This window comes from Sphaerodactylus townsendi, linkage group LG03 (assembly GCF_021028975.2).
Source record: "Sphaerodactylus townsendi isolate TG3544 linkage group LG03, MPM_Stown_v2.3, whole genome shotgun sequence".
NCBI classification, from domain to species: Eukaryota; Metazoa; Chordata; class Lepidosauria; order Squamata; family Sphaerodactylidae; genus Sphaerodactylus; species Sphaerodactylus townsendi.
This window is the reverse complement of record NC_059427.1, coordinates 131297057-131321772: the sequence shown is the minus strand read 5'-3', so window position 1 is coordinate 131321772 and position 24716 is coordinate 131297057. Positions and strand designations below refer to the sequence as shown.

At 44.0% G+C, this 24716-nt stretch overlaps 1 protein-coding gene across 2 annotated transcripts in view; it reads right to left on the bottom strand.

Annotated features, from left to right (window-relative positions):
- Positions 1-22677: 22677 nt before the first annotated feature.
- The window catches only part of SLC39A11 (solute carrier family 39 member 11), a 549451-nt gene continuing 547412 nt past the window's right edge, over positions 22678-24716 (bottom strand). For both annotated transcript variants that reach the window (XM_048488149.1, XM_048488150.1), the window contains exon 13: positions 22678-24137. The gene's annotated coding sequence lies outside the window, so the exon portion shown is untranslated. The remainder of the gene's footprint in view (positions 24138-24716) is intronic.

Here is a 24716-nt window from a genome sequence, read left to right as displayed (position 1 = left end):
TGGAGGAATGGGGAAACAAATCCAGTTCACCAGATAAGTGTCCACCACTCATGTCTTGTTGGAGTCACAGGTTGTCTTGGTGGTGTTACAGGAAAATTTAAGACTTCTGACTCTCAGTCTGCAACATATTTGATCTGTGTGTTCTCTTAAAACTGTTCCTCTCTCCTTGCCTAGTGTACAAGGAATAGTTAGAGTGCAAACCAGACAAAACTTCCTGGTAGAAAGCAAGCTTAATAATGTTTAAACTCTGCCCCAAACAGTCTGAGATATCTCCTGCAGATCAGGGAGATTAACCATTAGGTCACTACATCCAGTTAATTTCTCAAAAGCTTACACAATTTTCTTCCCTTTGAAGTGGATATTCACTTATCCATTAATATACTTAAAGTAGTTTGTTTCCAGAGGTGCCCTGGGTAAAAAGAAGCATATTTATCATAACGGACCTTATTAGATACCTGTAACAATCATATGAACACATGCCTGTTGTACTGATACAGGTCACACTTCTAGGGACTTGTTTGAGCCACCAAGGAATTAGACAGGGGAAGGCAGTGGCAAATCACCTCTGAGGCCTGTTCCACATGGGTCAATAAACAAAGGTGTAGAAGGGTAAAAAAAAAACCATTTTAGGGGGGAACTTCTCACAGATCCTGCCCCTAAAATGAGTCTGCCCCATGCTATTTTCCCCAAACCATTTTTTTTTTGAGAATCACACTACCAGCGAGTCTTTTCAAAAATCCCAGGTTGCGGACACCCACGAGCGAATGGCCAGCCAGGAAGCGCCTTATTTGCTTCCATTTTCCTTTTATTTTAATGTCATGGCTTACATCTGCATAGCTATGTAGGTGCAGATGGTTGTATCGTGAGACATCAGCATGGCTGTGAGGGTTTATTTGTGCAATCCTGCATAGCTATGCATCAGTGGGAAGTAAATTTAAAAAAAGAGATGCGTCTCTGTGCGAAGGCGCAACAGCAACCCAGATTGTTTCTATGGGCTCCAATCGCTGCCTGCACAGATGTATGTGAACACAAAAACAGGAAAATGGGTTAATTTATCCCAACTGCAACGCATTAAACATTTGCTATGCGGACAGGGCCCAACTGTCTCTTGCCTTCAAAACCCTATTGCCTTAGCAGCAACTTGATGGCGAAACATGTACCAAGATAAGGATATAGAAGATAATCATAACTACAGTATGATTTTGATGCTATACTTACAAAATTGCTTTTAAGAGCAAAATAGCTTATTATTATTTGCTGTTCAAACACAGCTGAGTAAATCCAGAGTTCTTGCTTGCTCATTAAAGTACTAATCCTTTATTTTACACAGCCCAAATCTCTTCCAGGAATCCCAGGTTAGTGCAGAATCTACAAGCAACTCGTTTATATAAGTAAAGAGCAGAGAGAAGCTCTTCCTACATAACTATTTCCACCTTCTACTGCAAAGTAGCCTTATTTTCTTCTTGTTGTTGTAAGTGCAGCTACTAACAGCATTCTAGAAGAGGCAAGGCTAGGGTGAGCCCCAAACTGCAATATGAGAAAACAGAACTTCCAGGAAAGTGTTATCGTATCCTATCCCATCTTGCACTACCATGTCCCTGGCTGTCATGTGACAGAAAACCCTTCAAACCAAGCTGAGAGAAAGGAGGATCCCAGGACCAAAGAGGAGAATTCTGTGTAATTAACAATTTCATCCTAAGTAGATTTACTCCCTTCTAAATTCATTGAAGCCAATGGTCTTAGAAGGGTGTAGTTTTCCTAAGAATTGCATTACAACCCTTGTTCAAGCCCTGTGCCCAGTTTTTCATGCACTATGCTGTGCATAACCACTCAGAAGTAACTTGCACCAAATTCAAAGGGATTTGATCCAAAGAGAGTGAGTATATAGTCCTTATTGACCTGTGTGAGCTCCTAATACAGGAGAGAATTGGGAAGCGAAATCAAAAGCCGACATGGGTTTTACACTCATGTTAAGGCTCAGTTTTAAAAACAAAACCAGATTTATCTTCACATGTAAGAATTCTCAGGAGTTAAGTAATGTAGGAGGTTTTTTGAAGACTGGAGCTACAGCCCGCCTAATGGAACTTTGTCCTTTTGCCCTTGGAACAGAAGTCTTCTGTGTCACGTCACAAACTGATTTTCAAACTCTCCCAAGTGTTTGATGTGGTTTTGCTTATACTGGCTGCTGTTTGCAAAGCATGTCCAAAGCCCAGCTAGATTTATGAAACAAGTTGATGCTTCTTCAAGTGAAGGCTTGTATCCCCCCTCTCCAACTCTGACAGTTACACAGGATGTATTTGGGGACATGTAAGCGGTGCCCTTCATTTACTTTTGAGCCAAAACACTTCTGCTTTGGAAATCACAATGAATAAGTGCTTTGGTAAGTTTTCTTTGAAGTTTTCATAAGAGGAAACTACATGGGGGAAGATAAGTTCCGAATGTGGTGGAGAAGCACTTCTTGTGGTGATCTGAAATACAAACAGGTAGCATTATTATCACAATCCTTAGTTAAACAAATTGGCCTAGAGGCCTGTTGATCCACTGAGAAGCTTTGTAGCTAGGGACTTCATACTTTGTCCCTGAGAGGCAAGTTGGACAGGCTAAGCCCCTGCTTCACAGCCCATAAAGGTACACGTTACTTTTTTGGTTCCTACTGGGTATGGAATTAGATACCCCTTTGAATATTAATCCTTTACCTTATGTCACCTCATCTGTGGCTTCTGGGCCCACTGATGCTCCTTTGGTTTGTCAGTAATCTGGGCCCAGCCCTGAAGAATCAGCCGAGCAGGATACGCCTGGCGCCAGAAAGCAGGACAGCTTGGGGTATGGAGCTTAGCCAACCTGGCTCTTCACACTCGGTAGTTAGTGCTTTTTTAAAACCCAGCAGTTATTACAATTAAAAACATTACTGGGGAGCGTCTCCCTAGTTAAGCATATTAGGATTAGAATAAATGAGAGCGGTACCTTTGGCAACGAAGCAACCAGTTGATATACACTGTTATTATTTTCAGAAAAGATGCAGGAATTGGGGCGTATGAGGGAAATATTTCATAAATACAGTTAAATTGCATAATACATTCGGGGGGGGGGGGGGGATCTCACTCCTTCCCAGTTAACTATTCATGAATTGCAAATGACCACTGCATATTCTTAGTCAGTTAGCCAAAAGGAAAACCACTCAACAGGTATCCTGATAAAACAGCAGCAGCAGCAGCAGTGACAATAACAATAATAAAATCTTTTCTAGTCTTTAACCCCTTTTTCTTTAATTGACTCTAACTGCATTAATCGTTTTATGCTTCCTCCCCTCCAAAGCAAAGGCAGCATAAAAATCTAATAGGTAAATAAAAACAGAAAACAAAAAGATTTTCATCCTACAACAAAGTATCTGCAAGATGGCCAGCTGAACATCTCAGGACAGTATTCCAAGAGCTTATATAGCAGGGGTCTTCAAACTATGGCCCTCCAGATGTTCATAGACTACAATTCCCATGAGCCCTACCATTTGGCCATGCTGGCAGAGGCTGATGGGAATTGTAGTCCATTAACATCTGGAGGGCCATAGTTTGAAGACCCCTGGCTTATAGGAAAGGTCCTGTTGTGTGTGGCAGTCAACCTTCCCTCCTTGCTAGATGGAACCTTAAGCGGGACCTCTCTGATTGGAACTCGTGGGGTGGGGGATAGATTTCATATCTATGGCCACACAGAGTCCAGGCTATTTCAGTGAAATCAGCACTTTAAACTTGACCCAGAAACAAACAGGGAGTGAGAGCAATTGCTGTAGTATTGGTGTAATGTGTTCTATCCTGCTGCCACCTGGCAAAAGTCTGGCTGTGGCATTCAGCACCAGCTGGATTTTTCAAAGTGTATTTAAATGCAGCCCCAAGTAGATCACATTGCAGTGCTTGGGTTACCAGCCAGCGGAAGGTAATCAGTGGGAGTCTGGGGGAATGCCATCGGTGCAAGGGCATCACATCACTTCCAGGAAAAGCTGGGAAGCAACATCATGACTCTCTAGGAATTGCTATGGTAAAACTATAGAGTTTCTGGTGATTCCTAGAGAGCCATGATATCACTTCTGGGTTTTCCCTGGAGCAATGTATTTCCATTGGGGTGACAATGATTTTTAAGTTTATTTTTCTCCTGCCAGTTGAAAGAGTGGTGGAGGGCAGCAGTAGTTGCTGGAGGGACCTCTTCCACTATAGCAGGAGATCTGGCAACTGTAGTCCAATGTAGAGCTGCCAAAGTGTGACCCTTGAGAAAGGGGCATGGCTCAGTGGCAGAATATCTACTTGGAATACAGAAGGTCCCAAATTCAGTCTCTGGTATCTCCAGTAAAAATGCTCTTTGCCAGGGGTGTGGGATCAAATGTTCCCAGGCTGCAGCCATTTAGTCTTGTGGGGATGGCAAATCGCGCCCCCCCCCCCCACAACACACACACACACACACACACACCTCTCCTCCTGGTGCAAAAAAAGTGGTTTGGTTGTGGTGAGGGAGGACAGCTGCCCATGGGGAGGGGGGGCAGCTGTCCTCCCTCACCACGACCAAACCACTTTTGAACTAGGCTACATTTTTCCTAGATACGCCTCTTTGCATACAAGTGAGCAAGTATGAAGGGCAGTAGCAAGGTCACTAATATTTAAGAGCTAGATTGCTATGAAAAACTACGTAGAGACATTTCCCTGCATCGGTCTGCTGGGAAATGACATTAACATATGTTCATCCAGAGAACCCGAGTTCTACAGACGGCTGCAGAGCTCCTATTTTCATTTGGAGAAAAGCAGCATATTAAAGCATTATCTCAGAAATTCCTGTGTAGGCTTCTGAATAGAGATGTGCAGGCATGTAGGTAAATAGAACATGGAAAATCCAGTTAGATGCAAAATATTTGCTTTTCTGACTCATGTGATACATGTGAGTAGCCTGCATCAATATCTAGATTGCATTAATTGAGATGCTAATTTTACTGACCTTGCTGTCCACCAAGGACTGGGGAATTCTTCTTTTTCCAACAGAGGCAAATTTACTGAAGAGTTTTCATGAATTTGTGTATTTACTGACTTGCAAATTCCAGAGAGATCTGATCCAGAAGACCTGCCTTAAAATAGGAGATGTGTTTTTAAAAAATTAAGTTTTATTAACATGCCGCCACACGCGAAAGCTTTGCAAGCAGATCATGAACATTGTTAATCCTATGTCAGTTGAAATTAAATTGTTTTTCATTTGAACATATCAAAGGAACTGGAAAAGGGTGATATATGAACCCAACAAACATCCCTTAACCCCTCCCCTGCAACTTAGTCAGTGTTTCCAGGTGTAACACCTTGGAAGGTCAGTAGCTTGGAGCTATGGGTTATGAGGCACAGTTGTTTACAGAATGATAAGGGAAATCCAAGCGGCACTAAGCTTCCTTGGCACTTGTCTGAGAAAGGTGGTTTAGCATACACCCAGGAAAGAAAGTAGGGAAGAGCTACAGCAAGTATAAGCAGTTCTCTGGCATAAATCATGTCATAATAGAAATTTCCTTTTTCATATCCAACAGCAACGTTTCAAGATCATTGAACTGGAAAATTCAACGTTCAGGGATTCCCCTTTTCCTGCCTTCTTCAATGCACACAAGCGCACAAACACACGGAGTCTAGCATGATCTTCGTCAAACTACTAATCCTACATTTCATTTTGTGGATATGATTTCAGTCATATATGTTTCAGAGGTCATATAGGTTTTAGAGGAGAAATGCAGAGTTTTTCTGACAGTGAGAACAATGGAGAGGAGAAGAGGGTTAGAAATTTAGGGCAAGGATAGGGGTGCGATGGAATTTGCTGCCCGCTTTGATGTATCACCAAATCACTGAATGCAAACTTTTCCTCGTTTCTCTTACTGGCTTCCACTTACCCCCTTTAAGTAGTACATTTGAGGCTATTTCTGCACAACAGAAATAAAACATCTTGAGGATGGAAGTAGAAGTGATTTGGAGAGGAGTTCTCCACAGCTCTTTCCCCAAAATGTTTTGAAAACATTTTATTTCAGCCCAAAATGGTTTTATTTGGAAATACTTAATTAGCTATCTTTTTTCCTGTTTCCAAAACATTTCTAGTTTGCTGTGAGGAGATCAGGAAACATTTTATTTCTCCTGCCCGATTTGAAGCTCTCACTTTCATTTCACCACCATCTGCCATTTTCTGCCAGTTCAGATTCTCCATGCTGTGTGCCATCTGCTGAAGTGTCCTACGTTTTCTCATCTGGCATCATAGCTGCCTGCCATGTCCATCATTGGTGTGCAATAATAATTTCAGTGCTGCCTGCTGATTATGTGAACATGTAGTTTTTCCTTTTTAAAATTTTGTGTGAGGTATCTTTGAAGCTACCCGGACACAATATGAGAACCAGCAAAGCTGTGCAGATTTCAAGTCTCTGTAGCTTTGAAGATACAATTGCATCTTTTTTTAAAAAAAAAAGAGAAGAAACATTTTCACCTGAAACACTTTATTTTTCCATCCTATGCAGACAAAAAAAACCCTCAAAAGAGTTCTTTTCAAAATGTTTGCACGATATTTTAAATGTCCTGTGTCTCATACTCTGGAATAAGGACAATAGAAGCCTGAATAGAAATATATGGGCGCAGCTGAACACTGTGCACATGATTGACCTGGTGCCCTGACCCCTCTGAAAGAGGAGGGTTCTAGGCAAAACACCTTTGAACAAGCCTGCCTCAAAGCATTACAGCATTTCAGCAGGACCAGAACATTTGTATATGGACGGGGCAGTAGTGAAAACTCTCCTGTCTAGCAATAGAGTTTGGAAGGCAAAGAGCAAGCAGCAAAGTAATGAACAAGTATTCCTGTACCATGCCAGCATCCAGTGTTCATCTATTGAGGTAAATCCAGATATGCCAGTGCAAATTATTTATGGCTCATTGCTTTAGGGCACTTTCTCTTATTAAACTATTTCATCCCATGTTAGATACCCTCTGGCTACAGAAACTACTGTCTGGGCTGGTTTCATAAATCAAAATACAGATCAGTTACCTGCAAAATGTGCAGCAACTGTGCAGTTCAGACCAACCAAACTGGTGTCTTGATTAAGAGGTGACAGTTTATTTGGGAGATTAGAACACAGGCCTAGGGCAGTTGCAATTTGGAGAAAGGCTGTCTACTCCAGCTGGGAAATTCCTTTAAAGGTGGGGATTTGGGGGGAGGGATTTCACCTAGCATTTATGGAATACCATAGAGTTGGCTTTCTGAAGTTGTCGTTTTCTCCAGGGGAATTGATCTGTGTAGTCAAGATCAGTGCTAATTCTGGAAGAACTCTGGGCCCCACATGGAGGCTGGCAACCCTAGATCCAGACCTTCAGGCCTTTGTTCAGTACACTCAAGAATGTAGATTCCTGAACCTATCTCCAGCTGCTGCTCCTTGCCAGTGCCCCCCATTAGATTGAGATGTGTAGTGTAGGCAAGTGACACAGAGCCAAGGAATCCTAAAAAAGAACTCTGTAAAGGAAGGAACAAAAGCTTAGCATGTTTCCCAGCTGGACTATTCCCTCCTTCCCAAACCCAAAAGTGGACCTCAAGTGTAAACCATTATTAAACTCATGGTTTGGAAAAGCAGTGTTGAAAGGCAGCATTGAAACATTTTTCCAAGCATATCAGGCCAGGCCTTGTCAGTTATACATGCACACACTTCCCTTCCAGCTCAGGCGAAGGCATCTTTAGGTACACCTGCAGCTGCTGAACTGGGCATTGTTAAGCTGTCAAAACAAACAGTGTAGTAGAACACATGCTGCATTGAAAGCTGCAAATCATCAATATAAGGGACCACACCAAGGGCTGGGAATTCCCCCTGAGCTGGTCAGCAGCAACTCTTGCAGATGGACTTTATGGACCCCAGAGGGGAAATAACTAGAAGAGCATCTACACGTCCCTCTAGAATGCACACCAGATGACGATGGAAGGAATTAAAAACATTAACTTGGAGAAGAAAGCTCAGAGCAGGCACATAATAATAATCAGTGAGGGAAAATAGCTAATCTGACTGGATCGACAGCCAGCATTGCACATTTGTAAACTGGTGGGAACAAGCAAGGGTCTGAGCAAGAAGAGTGAAGGTCACTCAGCTCCAACCCATTGAAAGACTTGACTCTTGTTCTGTAATTTTCACGACTGCCCACTCCTGGACTATGAAAATTGTACACCAGTTTCTTTTACGGGATGGCCATAATCCAGAGAACTACTTTAGGCATGCCCAATTTCTTGCACACACCTAGAAGATGTTTTAATTCTTTTTTCCCAGAACAGCCAATTTCTTTGGCACACCATTCCTTTTGGCAGACAAAGTGCTTTTGAAACTCCCCTGCATCTTGAAAGCATTTTGCCCTGATCCAGATCAGGAGATTTGCTAATCGCTTGCTGGATCAGGAACTACTGCTGAAAGTCAGCAAATTCAAATAGGGTACATCCCTATCCACATTCTGGCACAAATAATATCCAGCTTTATTCCTATAAAAGGATTTACATAGAACTAGGGTTGCTGACAGCCTGGATAGGAGAAATGTCTTGCCTTTTCATAGAAGCCTAACGGGATATTTTTGCAAAGTGATGATATTCACCTCCATATCACCACGAAGCTTCACCTGCCCATTTCCACACATTAAGCCTTTATTGACAGAACATTCTTTCCCCATGTAGTTGGCACCAGTGCACAGAAATAGAAGTTTGCATGCTTATTGATACCTATGCTCCCCGAGTTTTAAGAAAAACTATCTATGGCCCTTTCTGCATGGGCCAAATACAGCGCCCTGGGGACGGCAAAAACGTTGCTCCCAGGGAACTGTTTGCATGGGGGACGCAGCTGCTTCACAGCCGCACTGCCCTCACTCCTCCCCAGCAGCGCGAAGCCGCCATTTTCCCACCTTGCTCCCCGAGCAAGGTTTTTGGAAAACAGCGTCTTCCAGCCACTGCCGTGCGAATCGTCTGGCATGCCGCCGAGGCCTGGGAACATGCCCCCCCCTGCCCTGCAACTCCGGAGCGGTCGCACAGGGCAGGGGGGGGGTGTCCCCTGGCCTCGGTGATGCGCTGGACGGTTGCAGAGAAGGTAGGTCAATCGGATGACGGAGCTCTGCGGCGCCATCTTCCCTTTCGTTACCAGGACCGTTCGTGCAAACGTTCCGGGGGGGGGGGGGTGGGTCGGCATCATGTACGCCGACCCAACCCCCAGCGTGGCCGTGCAGAAACGGCCTATGCTTCAACCTTTCTTTTGATTATCTAGCACATAGGTGTCAAACTTGTGGCCCTCCAGATGTTATGGACTACAGTTCCCATCATACCCTGCCTCGGAAACACTCCAGTGCAGCCCTCTGACCTGCGCCACAGAAACACAAGGAATACATAATTTGTTTCAATGAAGTTTTATCCAGGCAGCAGTTGTGTTTTTTCTCCCCAGTGTTTACTGCGCCACCCAGAACTCCATTGGAAGTTAGGCAGAGCTACCTCCCTGCACTGCCTCCGGTTGCAGCAGAATCCCCCCCCCCCCCAATCTGGACTGGGCTGCCCAAGAATATGACAAATGCAGTTTCCATGACTAGACTGAGACCTTGTATTCAGGAAAAAAATAAATAATTAACACTTTTAGCTTTGAGAGTATCATTCTCCTGTTTGATTTTGCATGTGCGCAGGTTGATCCACAGTCACACGCAGAGGCGGAGTGAGGGAAAACTCCACACGGGGCGTGCATGCGCTCCCTGTGCCCCTGCCGTGGTGCCTCCCACCCTTGCCCTGTGCCCCTGCCACGGTGCCGCCCACCCTTGTCCTGCCCCGCAACACCCCCTCCATGGCCTGGCCATGCCTCTACCATGGCTCTGCCTGGTGCGTCACGCACTGCCCCGCCCCATTGGCGCTACGCCTCTGGTCACACATACAACTCTATCTTTTGGTCCAAAAAAATTGAGTACTCACTTCCAACACTGCAATTTTATGCTCATTTTTATAGGAAGACATCTACTAAAACCAGCAATTTCTGAGGAAATATGCCTAAGAGAATTACACTGCCTTTTCTATTCTTCCTTTCTATTTTTGAAGGCATAGAAACTTGGTTCATAGTTAATTACAGACGGAGAGTCCTAATCATTATTATTTAGGATACCTTGTATTTTAAAAACACTACATGGAGAAAAGAAACCAGTGTTATGGTTTTATCTTTAAAGTAAATCTAAATATTAGTAACAGCATTGTGCCCATTTTTGTTCCATAGATACATGCAATTAAAATGCTCAGTGTTGCAATAGAACAAAATTGCTCTAGAAAGATCCACAGTTGGATATTAGTAACACAGATTTCCATTTTCCTTGATGCTGCATGCAGCTCACAGCAAAATTGAAAATGCTGGAACAGGTCTGCAACTTCAGGGAAAGCTGAGAAATGTTCTTTTCACCACAAACAGAAAGGAGAAAAATGGCAGGGAGCCACAAGAACGAAGGAATGGCCCAAATCTCACCATGTTTTTATGTTTGTCAGCCATTGCTACAGGCCTCTTTCTCCTGGTTTCAATAGAATATGCCAATCAAATTCTTCACACAGCAAACTTTAAATTATGCTAATAAAGCGCACCAGCTATTCCATAGGTTGCCAACCTCCATGTGGGGCCTGGAACTCTCCTGAAATCTCAGCTGATCTCCAGACTAGAGATGAACAAGCCTGCCTCATGCAGCCTACCTCCAGACTACAAAATGGTTTCCTTGGAAGTGGGCTCTGTGGCATTATAACCTTCTGAGTTCTCTCCCCACCCCAAACCTCAGGCTTCACCCCCAAACCTCTAGGAATTTCCCAGTCTGGAGCTGGCAGCCCTATTTATTCTTCATTCACCCTTCCTCAGGGATGGGGAAGAAGCGTACTGGATAGGCACTCAAGCAGCAGATGGCTGAAGCAGATGACAGGACATGGCCTTGTCCTCATTAGAACTCCTCCTCCTTTCCCCAAGCCACTCCATCATCAATCCTGACAATGTTAAATAGGGACCAAGCTGACTCAGTGGTCCTCTGTGCAGTGGGCTAACAGTGCCACCCTGACAACATTTTCTTGGGAGTAAGCTCCACTGAGTAGACCTCTTAGGATTGCACTATAAATGTTCCAGAAAGCACTCAGTCTGGAAGTCCAATCTTTTTATTATTTTAGTGGTCTATAGGTTTCTTTTAGAAATTCGATTGACTTCCATTTAGATTGAATGAAAGTTGGTGAAGCTTGACGGTATTCTTTGGTGGAATAAGATTCCATTCTTCAAATCCACATTCTGTATATCGATTATTGAAATCTTGATTAACTAGTGTTCTTTCTACCCAGATGTTTTCCTCCTGTTTGCCATCGAAGCTCTAATAGCTTGCTTTGGAGCATCCACATGACATCAGGCCCTAATCATCAACTTTCTGGGTTGTCCCCAGCTTTGCTGGGATGCATCCCAACTTTTGTGTGTTGCAATCTTTTTGGAAAGATCACAATCAAAGCACTGTTGCATGCGGCAAGGAAAAAAGCTAGATACTTAACTTTTCTTTAGAAACTGAAAGCATCAGTCCCAGAGGCGGGAGGGTGCCCAAGGACTGGGTGCGCACCCCTGTGGGGGTGTGATGAGGGCATTCCAAGGGGCGTGGTGCGGGCATTCCGGGGGGCGGGGGCAGAGGACGTGCCAGTGGACCAGGCGTTTTTTTCCCCCTTGCTACACCTCTGATCAGGCCCCTAATTTCTCTAAGACAAACCAGGGGGTTGCCATCACTTATCAGATGCTGCTAGCAAATTTCATATAGATCAGCTGGTTGGCCATGATTAGAGGCAAGTGATAAACTAGTCATGTCGCCTTGCTGGATCAGACATTAATTCATGGATGAGGTAGAACGTCAGGTGAACATGAACAACCAGTTAAGTCTAGTCACTGCAGAAGCCTTGTGAAGATATGGCCTCATTAAAGATACGGGAGAGACAATTTAACACAAACAGCAACGAAACACAGTTACCTGGATAGAATTAGTTGAATGTGACTGTTTGCCCTTCACAAAACAGACTTAAACATTCCCTTGGATTTATCTGCACTTCCAGGCTTCATTTATTAACAAGAACACTCCTCTTCTTCCAAGTGACACAGGGAAATAGCCATGGGATTCCTCACTTTTTCGTTCATCCATGACAGTTTTGGCATTCCATCTCCAAACAAACCAAGATTATGCAGCTAATCTGCAGGATTAGGGTCACCTTGGTAGAAATTACCAATCTACCTTGCTTCAGCAAGGATCGTGTTCTGTGAGATAAATTCATTGAGATTGACAATAATGTGTGGCAGGATGTGGTAAAAAGAGGAATGGAAGGTATCAGACAGCCTTATTTAGAATGGTCTTTGTCAGTTTCACCGGATATAATGTTGAATAATAAACAACATTTGTACTGAGCAGGTCTCTACAAGTAGGGAGTGCATGTGCCTGCCAGGATGTCTATGCTTAGAAGTGGTTCAGGGCAAAGAAGTGCTTTGAAAAATTATCCCAAACCATACGGCTTCTGTAAAAACTTAAATTGTGTCAAACTAAAGATGTTTGTGTTGGTGACCATCAATGCTGCTTAAATTCCCAGCGGTTACTTAGCTGATGGAAACATAGCAGACACAATCACCAATTCAAATTTTGATACTATGGATCAATGTCCATAAAACAATACTTCTGAGGTCATTGACACAGTATTCCTCTTTGTTCCTTTAGGAAAATGAAACCTTCCAACAATGTCATATGCCAGTGATGGCGAACCTTTTTGAGACCGAGTGCCCAAATTCCAACCCAAACCTCACTTATTTATTGCAAAGTGCCAACCCGGCAATTTAACCTGAATGCTGAGGTTTTAGTTTAGAAAAAAACGGTTGGCTCCCTCTTCCTCTGCCCCACCCGCTCGAGCAGGGGCCAGCCTGCTCTAGCCTCCAGCAAGTCCTGCATGCACCACTCTGTGGCTCTCTAGCATCTCTGCCTCCTCTGTGCCCCCCCCCCTCGGGCAGCAGCCACCCAGCACCAGGCACCAGGCCCACCAGCCAAGTCCTCCCTGCTCACCGTGGTGTGCACACATTGTGCTCAGTGGCCCAGGCCCACCTAGATTTGTGTATGGAGGGGGTGATTTTCCACCCCCCACATGACGAACTCTGTGTGCGTGTGCCCACAGAGAGGGCTCCGAGTGGCACCTCTGGCACCCATGCCATAGGTTCGCCATCACTGTCATATACTATGGGACATCTACCAAACTAGAACACTCTAGTTCTGTTCATTTCCACCAGCAAAACTTGGAACTGGCCAAGATGAAATACGACTGTACCTTGGCAAACTCCAACACCAAATCAGAGTCACCTATTATTAGTGATGAAAAAAGATTGTTAGCTTCCCCCCTACCAGAAGTCACAAGCTACATCTGCTCAGAACAGTCATTTCCTGCCCACTGCTGACTCGAGTGTGGATGTAATGTAAACAGAAGGATTAAGTCCCACAGGAGGTATATCACAACAGGAAAACATGTGGATGCTCTGGGAACCTTATTTCTCCTGCCAACACAATATGTAGGTACATGCATAGAGGCACTTTAAGATACAGTCTAAACTAGAAGCAGATTTGATTGGCCATCAAATTACTTGCTGTCCGGGAATGAGTCCCAGACTCTCTGCAGGCCTTTCTCCAGCCTTAGGAGCCACACCTAAGGGGAAAGCAATGAACAGAGGCTGAAGAGTGGCAGCCTCAGACTCAACACAGCTGACAAGGGGCTCAGCAGAACGGAAACATCACATTACTAAGAGAACAAGCAGAGGCAAAGCTACAAGGGGGCCAGGGTGTGTGTGTTGCACTGGGCATGTGTCTTGGGGCGTGCAAAAATTCAGGTTTGTGTTTTTTGTATTTTTAGTGTTTTTCAGTTCTTGGCCTGCAGGGGGCGTGGTTTTTAGGCTAGCAGCACCAAAATTTCAGGGTATCTTTAGGAGACTCTCCTGATGATACCACCCAGGTTTGGTGAGGTTTGGTTCATCCAAAGCTATGGACTCCCAAAAAGGGTACCCCATTGTTTCCAATGGGAGCCAATAGGAGATGGGGGCTACACCTTTGAGGGTCCATAACTTTGGACTTCCTGAACCAAAATTTACCAAACTGGGTGGTATCATCAGGAGAATCTTCTAATGATACCCTGAAATTTTAGTGCTGCTAGCCTAAAAATGGCACTCCCTTCAGGCCAAAAACTGAAACAACACTAAAAAAATACAAAAAACACAAACATGGGTGGGGGCTGCAAAACTCAGATTTAGCACCGGGCTCCATTTTTCCTAGCTGCATCTCTGGAAGCAGTCAGTCAGATGGAGGATCACAGGTGGTCCCTGAAACTTGGTGAACCTGCGAGAAGCCAGCCCTGCCCAACAGGTACACATTTCTTCTCTGACCAATCTCCTGAGTCAACCAATCAGGCTGATAGGCAGCCCCAAGAGGGACCTATCATAGAGAGAGCAGGGAGGGAGGAACGTCAAATTTGCTCAGAACAGCTAGACCAGTGTTTTCCAACCTTTTCGACATCATGGTACCCTTGACCTCACTCTTCATATCTCACTGTACCCCTGCCATCCTCCCCCACCTTCCCCTCCCAGTTCCACTGCTTGCCACCCCCCACCTTCCCCTCCCAGGGTGAAGGAAAGCTGGGGGGTGGGGGGAAGTGGCAGCTGACCTTGCGGCAGGTCCTGCCCCCTGGGCCAGCTCCATGTCCTTGCTGGTGCCAGCAGGACACACCGCAAAAGTGAGGGGGGCAGTAGCATTGCTGCAGTACCCCTGGGACATGCTCACGGCACCCCAGGGTACCACGGAACCCTGGTTGGGAATCGCTGAGCTAGACAATCTAGAGGTCTGGGGTTTGAGGGAAGCTGGGGAACAGGGTCAAACCCAACCCATATAAGGTAGTTCCCACAATAAGCCAGGGAAAAAATGGGTCCTATGCCAGACCTATGAGAGCAGGTATCCAGGGGAGAGACAAGGTAGTATAACCCTCTCCCCATTCTGAGGCCTGGGGAAGGTCAGGGGCCAATGCCACCTGAGAGTAAGACAGGCTTCAGGACTGCGTGGAGTGTTTGTGTGTCACAATTGCAAACAGTGCAACAGGAGTATTAGCAAAACACCATGGCCATTCTGTTTCCATGGAAGAGTGGTGTGATTAGAGCATTGGACTAGGATCTAGGAGACCTAAGCTAAATTCTCCATTCTGCCATGGAAGCTTGTAAAAGGACCCTGGGCCGGTCATACATTCTCAGTCTAACCTACATCCCAGTATTACCAGACCAAACCATGGTGGGTGGGGGAGCTCTGTTTTTAGGACAACAGTGACACTACCCACCCTCCCAACCCTTAGGGTGGCCTAGGAATGCAGTGCCAAGATGGGATGCCATCCTTTGCATTAGCTCAGTGCCACCCATAGGAACAGAAGTCTGTCTGGGCTAGCTCCTGCTAATATCAATTTAAAATGCAAGCCTGCCACACCTTTTCTTAAAAGTATTAAGGAAAAGACAATATCCCAGCTTGGAAAGAAGGTTCCCACCTCCAGCCTCAGCACACCTGCCTCTGTGAAACAAAGAGTACGCTAATATGATTTCATCAATAAGTTCCTGACAGGCAGTCTCCTGAAATACTAATCTCATGTTCTGGTTTCTAACTAACTTCTCCCAAGACCACCTTCATTTACATTAGCTTTGTCCCAAAGCTGTGATTGAGTCAGCTTCCCTCTATCTCTGGCTTAGAACATTAGGTCTAAGTGTCCTGCATTAATTTTAAGTATCCACCACTGGAAGACAACGACAAGACAAGGACTACTGAAAGACAAGGACCCTCCTTCGTCCAGGAAGATTAAGCTCTCTTAGCATAGCTAGAGGACCCAATCTTTCCTGTAAATTAGCTGCCCACTCTGCAGTCAAGTCTCAGCATTTCTGGACTAAACCTCTGGTCTAGTTGCATTGTGTCCAGTGTACTCTGAACTGCCTTGGTTCAGTAACACCACCTGCCAGCTTCCTATTCCATCTTCTTTCAGAGTTCAGCACAGGTTGCTGGATTCCGCTCATAGGATAATTTTCCCCATATCCCCCCCTGCCATCCTTTCTTTTCCAGACTTTTACCCTCAACACTGTCTATATCCTAGGACTGTGTGAATTCTCTGCTGCTTTGATTTGTGTGCTTTTAAGTTTATTCTTTTTACCCTTTCAATAATTTTTTTTAAACTTCTACTCTGTTCTCTTGCAGTTCTGCCCTTGCCAATTCTCCCACTCTAAAAGAGGCAGACCCGATCATTTCAGGTAAGAACAGAGCTATCATGAGGATAAAATGGAACAGAGGAGAACAATGTAAGCTAATGTAGATTGCCACTGTGGTGAAAAGTAGCATATAAATATATAAACCAAATAAATAAGACAAATATATTGGTAGAGAATAACAATAAAGAAAAAACTGCCTTTCAAGATTATTAAACATTAAATGTTAGCATCAGCCATGATGTTGGATGCTATTCTAACAGGTACCAGGAATAGTTAAGTCAAATGCATACGAATCCATAGCACCAGTGCTAGTCATATTTCACAGTGCTAATTTCAGCACTTCCATGTTACAATTGCAAGAGTTATAAACATGCGGAAACTGGTTTGATTTGGTGGAAGGACTTCTGCCAGCAGAATGTGCCTTGAGCAGTAGCCCCTTCTAAGAGAATTTCAGCGATCATTTTGGGATGCTGTGGGACAGAGAAACCATGTAAGTCACACTTACACCCATGGACATCACATGCTGCACTGGACCCAATCAATTATTGGAACCAAAAGAAATGAACATGTTCGGAGCAGTGGACTCTAATCTGGAGAACCCCACTCGTCCACATGAATAGTGGACTCTTTTATCTGATGAATTGGATATTTCCCTGCTCCTGCACATGAAGCCTGCTGGGTGACTTTGGACTAGTCAAAGTTCTCTGAGAACTCTCACAGCCCCACCTACCACAGAAGGTGTATGTTGTGGAGAGAGGAAGGGAAGGAATTTGTAAGCTTCTTAGAGACTCCTTGTGGTTGAGAAATGTGGGATATAAATCCAAACTCTTTCTCTTCTTCATTTGTACTACCTATATATATATAAATGGAACCATGTGTTTGTTGCTTCGAGAATAACCCCGCACCCTCTGGCCCAAATGCTCTGAAAATTTCACAGACACTTACTCATTTTCCCGACTGTGTTCTTACGTACCTCCCGCTGTCAGACAACACACCTGAGCCAGGTAAAACATCTTTTTCCTGGTGCACCTGGCCATGAAGCTGCCTGTGTGTAGCTGTCACCCTTAGAATGTTTGTGCCCTTAGAATGTTTGCTCAGATGGCCAGATATGAGCAGTGAAAACAGTACATAGGCAATAAAAGTGGACATGAAACACACCCGTTGCCGTGTGAGACATCAGGTGGGGTTCCCCCCCCACACACACACGCAGGTACCTTTCACGCTCTGTGCCTCACCCACTACTACCACACAACACACCTACTCTCATACACATTCTGCGGGGGAGAGGGAAGGGACGGAGGGGGAGGCATGCAAGAGAAGAGAAGTGAGGGAGGGGACAGAGAGTGAGGGGTGCCATGCAAGGGAGGGGAGGGAGTGGCCCCACCATTTGGATATGACCCACCAACCCTAGCAAAGGGAGATGGAAGGGAGGGAGGGGTGGCATGCAAGGGAAGGGAGGGTGAAAGAGGGTGAAAGAGGGAAGGGACGGAGGGGGAGGCATGCAAGTGAAGAGAAGTTGAAGAGGGGAGACAGTGAGGGGTGGCATGCAAGGGAGGGGAGGGAGGGGGACCAGCATCTGGATATGAACCACCCACTCTAGCAAAGGGAAAGGGGAGGTAGGTAGGGGGAGGAGTGCCATGCAAGGGAAGAGAAGTGAGGGAGGGGAGAGAGTGAGGGGCGGCATGCAAGGGAGGGGAGGGAGGGCCCAGCCAGCCTAGATTCCATGAATACTGAGGTCACAGTTCAGAAAACCAGGTTGCCTCCAAGGCACACATTACTCAGGAGTAAGCTCGGTAAAGCAACCATGACATACTTTGAATGACTGAGTCGTGCCCCTCAGAGGGTTTACTCAGAAGCGACACCCATTGCCACCACCCCAACTTACTCCCAGGTAAAGGATCGTGATCAGCCAGCCTAGATGTGTGGGAGGGGTGCCTTTCCATCCCCCCCCCCAAGGAATGCGGTCATACACATCAATGGCATCTCACAGTATCAGCCTGTGCTTTTCCATGAGCACGTACTACTGGCTTCTGCAATTGATTTGCTGCTACTGTTCCTTTCCCATTTCACCACAATAAGTCACAGCAACGCGTGGCCGGGCCCCGCTAGTGAATAATAATTACAGTGCTGCCTCTAGGTTTCTGAAAAGCTATCATATCTACAGCCCACTGAGTTGTATACTGGGATGCATATGCAGTAAATGAAGGTGCAACTCAATTTCAAGCATCTGCAGCATTCAACAATCTTGAAAACAAGCATTTATTTATGGATTTTGTGTAATACACATTTCACTGTTTGATAATGCAACAGCTAAATGTTTGTGAGCAAACGTTTTCACTGCTGGCTTTAAAAGGTGAAATTTTACTGATCAGCATCTTCGGAGAAAGGACATTCCACAAACAGCATCAGAGAAAAAGATCCGCTTTTCTATTCCCTGCAGCCTGTCTCCCACTGAGCTCTTGAATGTGTTGCCAACAGACCCACCTGCAAATGAAACACACACATTTGTTCCCACAGTCATTTCAGTTGCCAAACAGCTAACTACACCCTTAAATGAACTGTCAAGAGTGCACCATCATTAAGAGGAACGCACACTGAATCCCCAGCAGGCCATAACAATGGGATTCACAGCAATCATGAAAAGCCCAGATAGATTCACTAATGGGAAAACATGTAATTTCCTTGCAGAGTATTCCTGTGATAGAGTTTCCACCACAAAGGAAGCTCTTCCATATGCCCAGAAGGAGACCTGCCAAGAGAACTATTCAGAAAACCTCAATAAATCCAGGAGATTACTTTTGTTGCGTTCACACCCTTTTATTACTGAGTTACCCGTTTAAATAGATCCTTTTGGCTGTCTACCCAGATGTGTCAACAGTGCCACATTTCAGCACTGCATTAAGATCCAAACATTATCCATGAGAAGTGCGGTAGACAGTTGGCAATGCGCTTACAGAAATATGCTAGAATTATTGTTGAAGATCTGGTGAACATATACGCTGTTTTGGGGGGTTGTTGCAAAAATGGGTAACTTGTCTTCAAAGGAATAAAACCTTTAATAAGCAATTTTTATATCTCATTGCCATTCCCTTCTGCTACATTTAAACATAGCTGTTTACAAAAATGTTGTGGCATGTCCTCATTACACTCTGCTGTAATCACTGTCATTGTATCAGACACCGCATCCACTCAAATGGACTTCCTTAAGCAGAAAATGACAATGGATTTTTCTGCACAAGTCACCTAGAACATGTCCAGAATGTTTTCAATCCCCTCTCCTTTACCACGACACGTTCCACATTCACCTCCTCCAAATGTTTCATGGCTGCCATGAGGATTTTTCAGTTTTTTGCTTATTTGTTGAAGCGATGCTTCGTTGATTTATTGCTGCAGTGCTCTGTAACTCCATTTAATCAATGCTTCGTAGATTCACACAAAACAGCAAAAAAAATAAATTATCCCATATATAATGACAAATATGAAGAGGTAAGGGAAAAAGAATTGAGGATAGGAACATGAAAAAATGGCAGACCAGTCGTCAAGAAAAAAGTTGGGTGACAGCACAGAGGCATGGAAAATAGCCAGGCTTTATGGTGGGAAAGATAAAAATTTTCAAATATGATCGCATTGCAAGGGAAGCCAGCTTGGAAATGTTTCAGTGAAAAGTAACTCTGAAAAAAAAAATCCAAATATGACAGAGAAAAAGTGTTTTGCAAACACTTCCAAAACCAAAGGGGAAAAAACAGTGAGAACTCACCAGAGGAAACGTTTTATTTTCAACCTGAAAGCATCGTAAATTGCATGTATGCCAGGTGACACGTTATTAGTTGTGCCCACACCCACTTCGAACAAAATGGAGAGCTTTCAGAAAGATTTGAAAAGAAAACAGGCTAACCAGAACTGTCGAATGCCTCCTCTGATTGCTATTATTGAGAGCCAGTGTGCTATAATAGTTACAGTGTCAGACTAGGAGCAGGGAGACTGATGTCCCAGTCCCCACTCTGTTGTGGAAGCTTGCTGAGTGGCCTTGGGTCAGTCACACATTTTGAGCCCAATCTACCTCACAAGGCTGTTGTGAAGATAAAATGGACAAGAGGAGAACAGTGGAAGCCCTTTTAGATCCACTTTGGGGAGAAAGGCAAGATATAAATGAAGTATACATGTAAAAAGATATAGACTACGTACATTAATATTTCTGTACTTTTGCACACTCCTTTCTCAACCTTCGCCAGCATGATGTAGTGGTTAAGAGCGGTGGACTCTAATCTGGAGAACTGGGTTTGATTTTCCACTCCTCCACATGAGCAGCAGACTCTTGCTTGGTGAACTAAGTTTGTTTCCCCATTCCTACACATGAAGTCTGCTAGGTGACCTTGAGCTAGTCACAGTTCTTCAGAACACTCTCAACCCCACCTACCTCACAAGGCGACTATTCTGGGGAAGAAAAAAAAGGAGTTTGTAAACCACTTTGAGGAGAGAAAGGCCAGGTAGAAATTAAAACTCTTCTTCTTCTCGAGGTGGTGGTGGGTGGGTGGGTGGGTGGGGGGAGCTTTTTAAGCATTTCCAGAGCAATACATTCTGCCACTCTGAGTTGCCTAGTCCTGTACATGACTTATGCATTCCAGGACAACATAAAGCATGCTGTCTACATACACACATACAAACTGCTTTCTTCAATATGTACATTTGCATGGAAATAGGCTCTGTGCTGTGTGTGATGTTGGCTGTGTGCATGGATGCATCATAATAGAGAGCCATTATGCTTGATCTGTACCTGTGGACAGCTAAGACAACTAAATGGACATCCATGGGCAGGTTCACATCTCTGCTTCTTGCTCTATTTGGGTTGTCCTCATGCTTCCATTCTGTTGCTCCCTTTGAACCAGTGAACAGAGGTGTTCAGTAGAGCAATGACTCCTCCTGTTGGCAGTTCTGGCACTGTGTATACAATGTACTTTAGTGCTGCCTATATAATTCTAATGCACTTTGAATGAAACTCTTTTTTAAAATGACTTTGTGAGGGACTGAAAGAACCTTAGAAGAATGAACAGAAAAATGCCTTCAAAATAATTTCAAACTGTATTGCAAAAGAAGTATCTAGAGGGGTCCCCTAAATTACTACTGCCATATGGCCTCAACCATCATATTGTTAACACTGAGAGGCAGAGAGAAAATAGAGATGAATGAATGAATGAATGAATGAATGAATGAATGAATGAATGAATGAATGAATGAATGAATGAATGAATGAATTGGAACGTCATCACAGTTACTGCTGAATGTACTAAAGCCTATTTCAAAGAGCAATTAAGCAACTGATCATACAACTGAACTGGATTCATTGGCTGTTGTGGGTTTTCTGTACTGTGTGACTGTAGTCTGGTAGTTTCGCTCCCAACATTTTGCCTGCATCTGTGGCTGGCATCTTCAGAGGCATGTCATGGTAAGATGTGTGTAGACCACAGCCTGTGATTGTGAAAGCCTTTGACAATATACTGGATTAGATTGCACTGTCAGTTTGAGGTCCAGCCAATTCATTTTGCTTTTTGGTTCAACTTTTTTTAAAAAAAAGACCTCAAATCAAAAATGAATTTATCCAAATAAGCCAAACCTCCTGACCATTGCCTGGGTTTTTGCTATGTACAATCTCAACATCAAGGTAACTTACTGATGGAAGGAACAAACCTTCTAGTTCAGAATCAGGTTAACCATGAATATTATGGTAGTCTGTATTTTGGAGGAAATTACAGGAGTTTGCATTAGCCAGATGCTTGACCTATGGAAAGCCATAGTTCTAATGTGTCCATTATTGAAAGGGACTGGTGTCTTGCATTTGACAAAGTTTTGCCTCCTTTTCAAATATTAAAACATCTGAAGAAATTACATGATGACTGAGGGAAAACATTTGCCTAACACAAAATGAGACACTTGAGTGTATTTTCTTTGTGAAACCAATCCTCAAAGTGACAACAACTTGCTCGGCAACAGGCTGCAATATCAGTAATGTGCTTTAGCATTGCCCTTTTCTACTCGTCTTATAAGAAACATCTTCAGAAGTACATAAGAACATAAGAACAAGCCAGCTGGATCAGACCAAAGTCCATCTAGTCCAGCTCTCTGCTACTCGCAGTGGCCCACCAGGTGCCTTGGGGAGCTCACATGTAGGATGTGAAAGCAATGGCCTTCTGTGGCTGTTGCTCCCGATCACCTGGTCTAAGGCATTTGCAATCTCAGATCAAGGAGGATCAAGATTGGTAGCCATAAATCGACTTCTCCTCCATAAATCTGTCCAAACCCCTTTTAAAGCTATCCAGGTTAGTGGCCATCACCACCTCCTGTGGCAGCATATTCCAATCACCAAGTAATGTGACAATATTTAAAGGGTCAGACATTGTAGATACGAGTTCAATTGCACTTAGTTTACTGGAACTTGGGTTGGAATAAGTTCAGTGGTTCTGAACAGACTTACGATGCACACAAATACAAAACCTCTTTTTTTATTTCACTAGAACACCAGTAAACCAGAAATTAGGAACAGCAAATTTAGGACATATACACGACATACCACAGACTTTTATCATTTCTCATGCAGGCCAATATTCTCTTTGATATTGGAATTCATTGAGACTACACTGCGGTTCAACTGAATCCAGGCCTATCAAATACCATCTTTCTTATTTGTCCTCACCACTTGCTTGGGATCACTAAGCACCATCATGTCAGATAAGTCATATATCACTTGTTTATTCCCTATGGTTACCTATACGTTTTAGCTTGTTCTACCAGCCATTGAAGAAAACTAGATACCCAGGCAGGCAGACCTAGCACAGCAGCACTTTTATTTCAAGACAGTAATGCTAATTTATTGGTTTTGCACAGAAGGGAAAGATGCTGAAATGGCAATATGAATTTACTAGTCCTGACCCAAATATTGGGTAGGTTCAAGCGCAATAAGAAACATTACTCCTTTTGCTTCTTTAAGCCCTGCTAAGGATTTACTTTCATCCATACCCTTCAGAGAGGGTATGGAGCTAATGTACTCCTCCCCCCACATTTTATTGGAACTTATCCCTAAGCTTATTTACTCGGAGCTCATACCAGCTGGCTTCTTATGTTTCAGATGGACTTTCTGAAATATACACTGCAAAACTGTCTCTCTTCCTTTAAAAGAAAATTTGTATCGCCTGAGTTTTCCCAAGAGCAAGTCGCTCTGACTCCATGAAGAACTGACCCCAGTTTTTCCAATAATCCCTAATGTTTCTTGTCCAGTTGCCCAATTGATGTTCCTTGTCCAGTTGCCCAATTGATGCACAAGTGTGCACTAAAAAAGCAAGCCAACCATGAACATGGTAAATATCAGGTGAACCTGGGAACTAAAAAAAGCAAGAGAAAGTCTCATCTATTTCTATTAAAAATAGACAAACTCTGAAGGACGATACACATTCAAATGTGATTAAATGTTTGTTTGCTACAAGTGGTTTTCAAGTCTCTAGTGCAGGAAAATATCCAACCATGTTAGATAAGGAGGCAGCATCTGTAAGCTGAAAATCCAGCAAAAGCACAACAAAATTAACGGATTCAGCAAGCATAGCTACTAGTGAGCTATCCATTTTCCAACTGAAGAGCCCATGCTGTGTTTCCATTGATAAAACAAGATCCTCTTGCCCACCAGACACCTGTTGTGGATCTTGCACATGGTGGACCTCTAGTCATAAGCAAAAGATCTTCTGACACTTTCAGACAGGTTGTTTCCCCCATCAGCTGATATCTTTTCTACACGATGAGTGGGTCCTTCAGCAGCTTGGTTGTTCTGTTAGAATCCTTTATGTTGCGATTTACTTCTTTATTTTGGAATGTGATCCTGCAGAAAGAAGCAGAAGTATTGTTTACTATTAAAACTCTTTTCCCAAATGGTTGAGTGGAGATACTCTCCCCTACTGGCAAGACACTTAATGTTTTGACAGCAAACAGCTCCTGCTTCCGAAGAACAATTCATTTTGGCACAGGTCTCCAGAGGGCTCCTTTCGAACTCAACATTTGCAGTTTTCATTAACACAGCAGTTTTCATTAACACAGACAGTTCATTTTCATGCTTAGCTGTCTCTAAGCACAAAGACACAAAACTAGATGTGATGGTGGCCAAACCAAGTGGTGGAACTGGTCACTACCAAAAGCTCATAGAAAGGGATGGTGGACAGGCTGAAAAACCTGCTTCCTAGCCCTTGAAATTTCTCTGCTCAGTTCCTTTTCTTTGTATGTTTTCACGTTATGGTGATCATTTCAACAACATACCCATGAGCCTTTGCTAAATATGCAAATTACCAATTTGCACATTTAGCAAAGGTTCATGGGCATGTTGTTGAAATGATCATCATAATTTGAAAACATAGTCTAAGGCACTGACCCACCTCCACTTACTTTAATTCAGCCGGCAACCAGC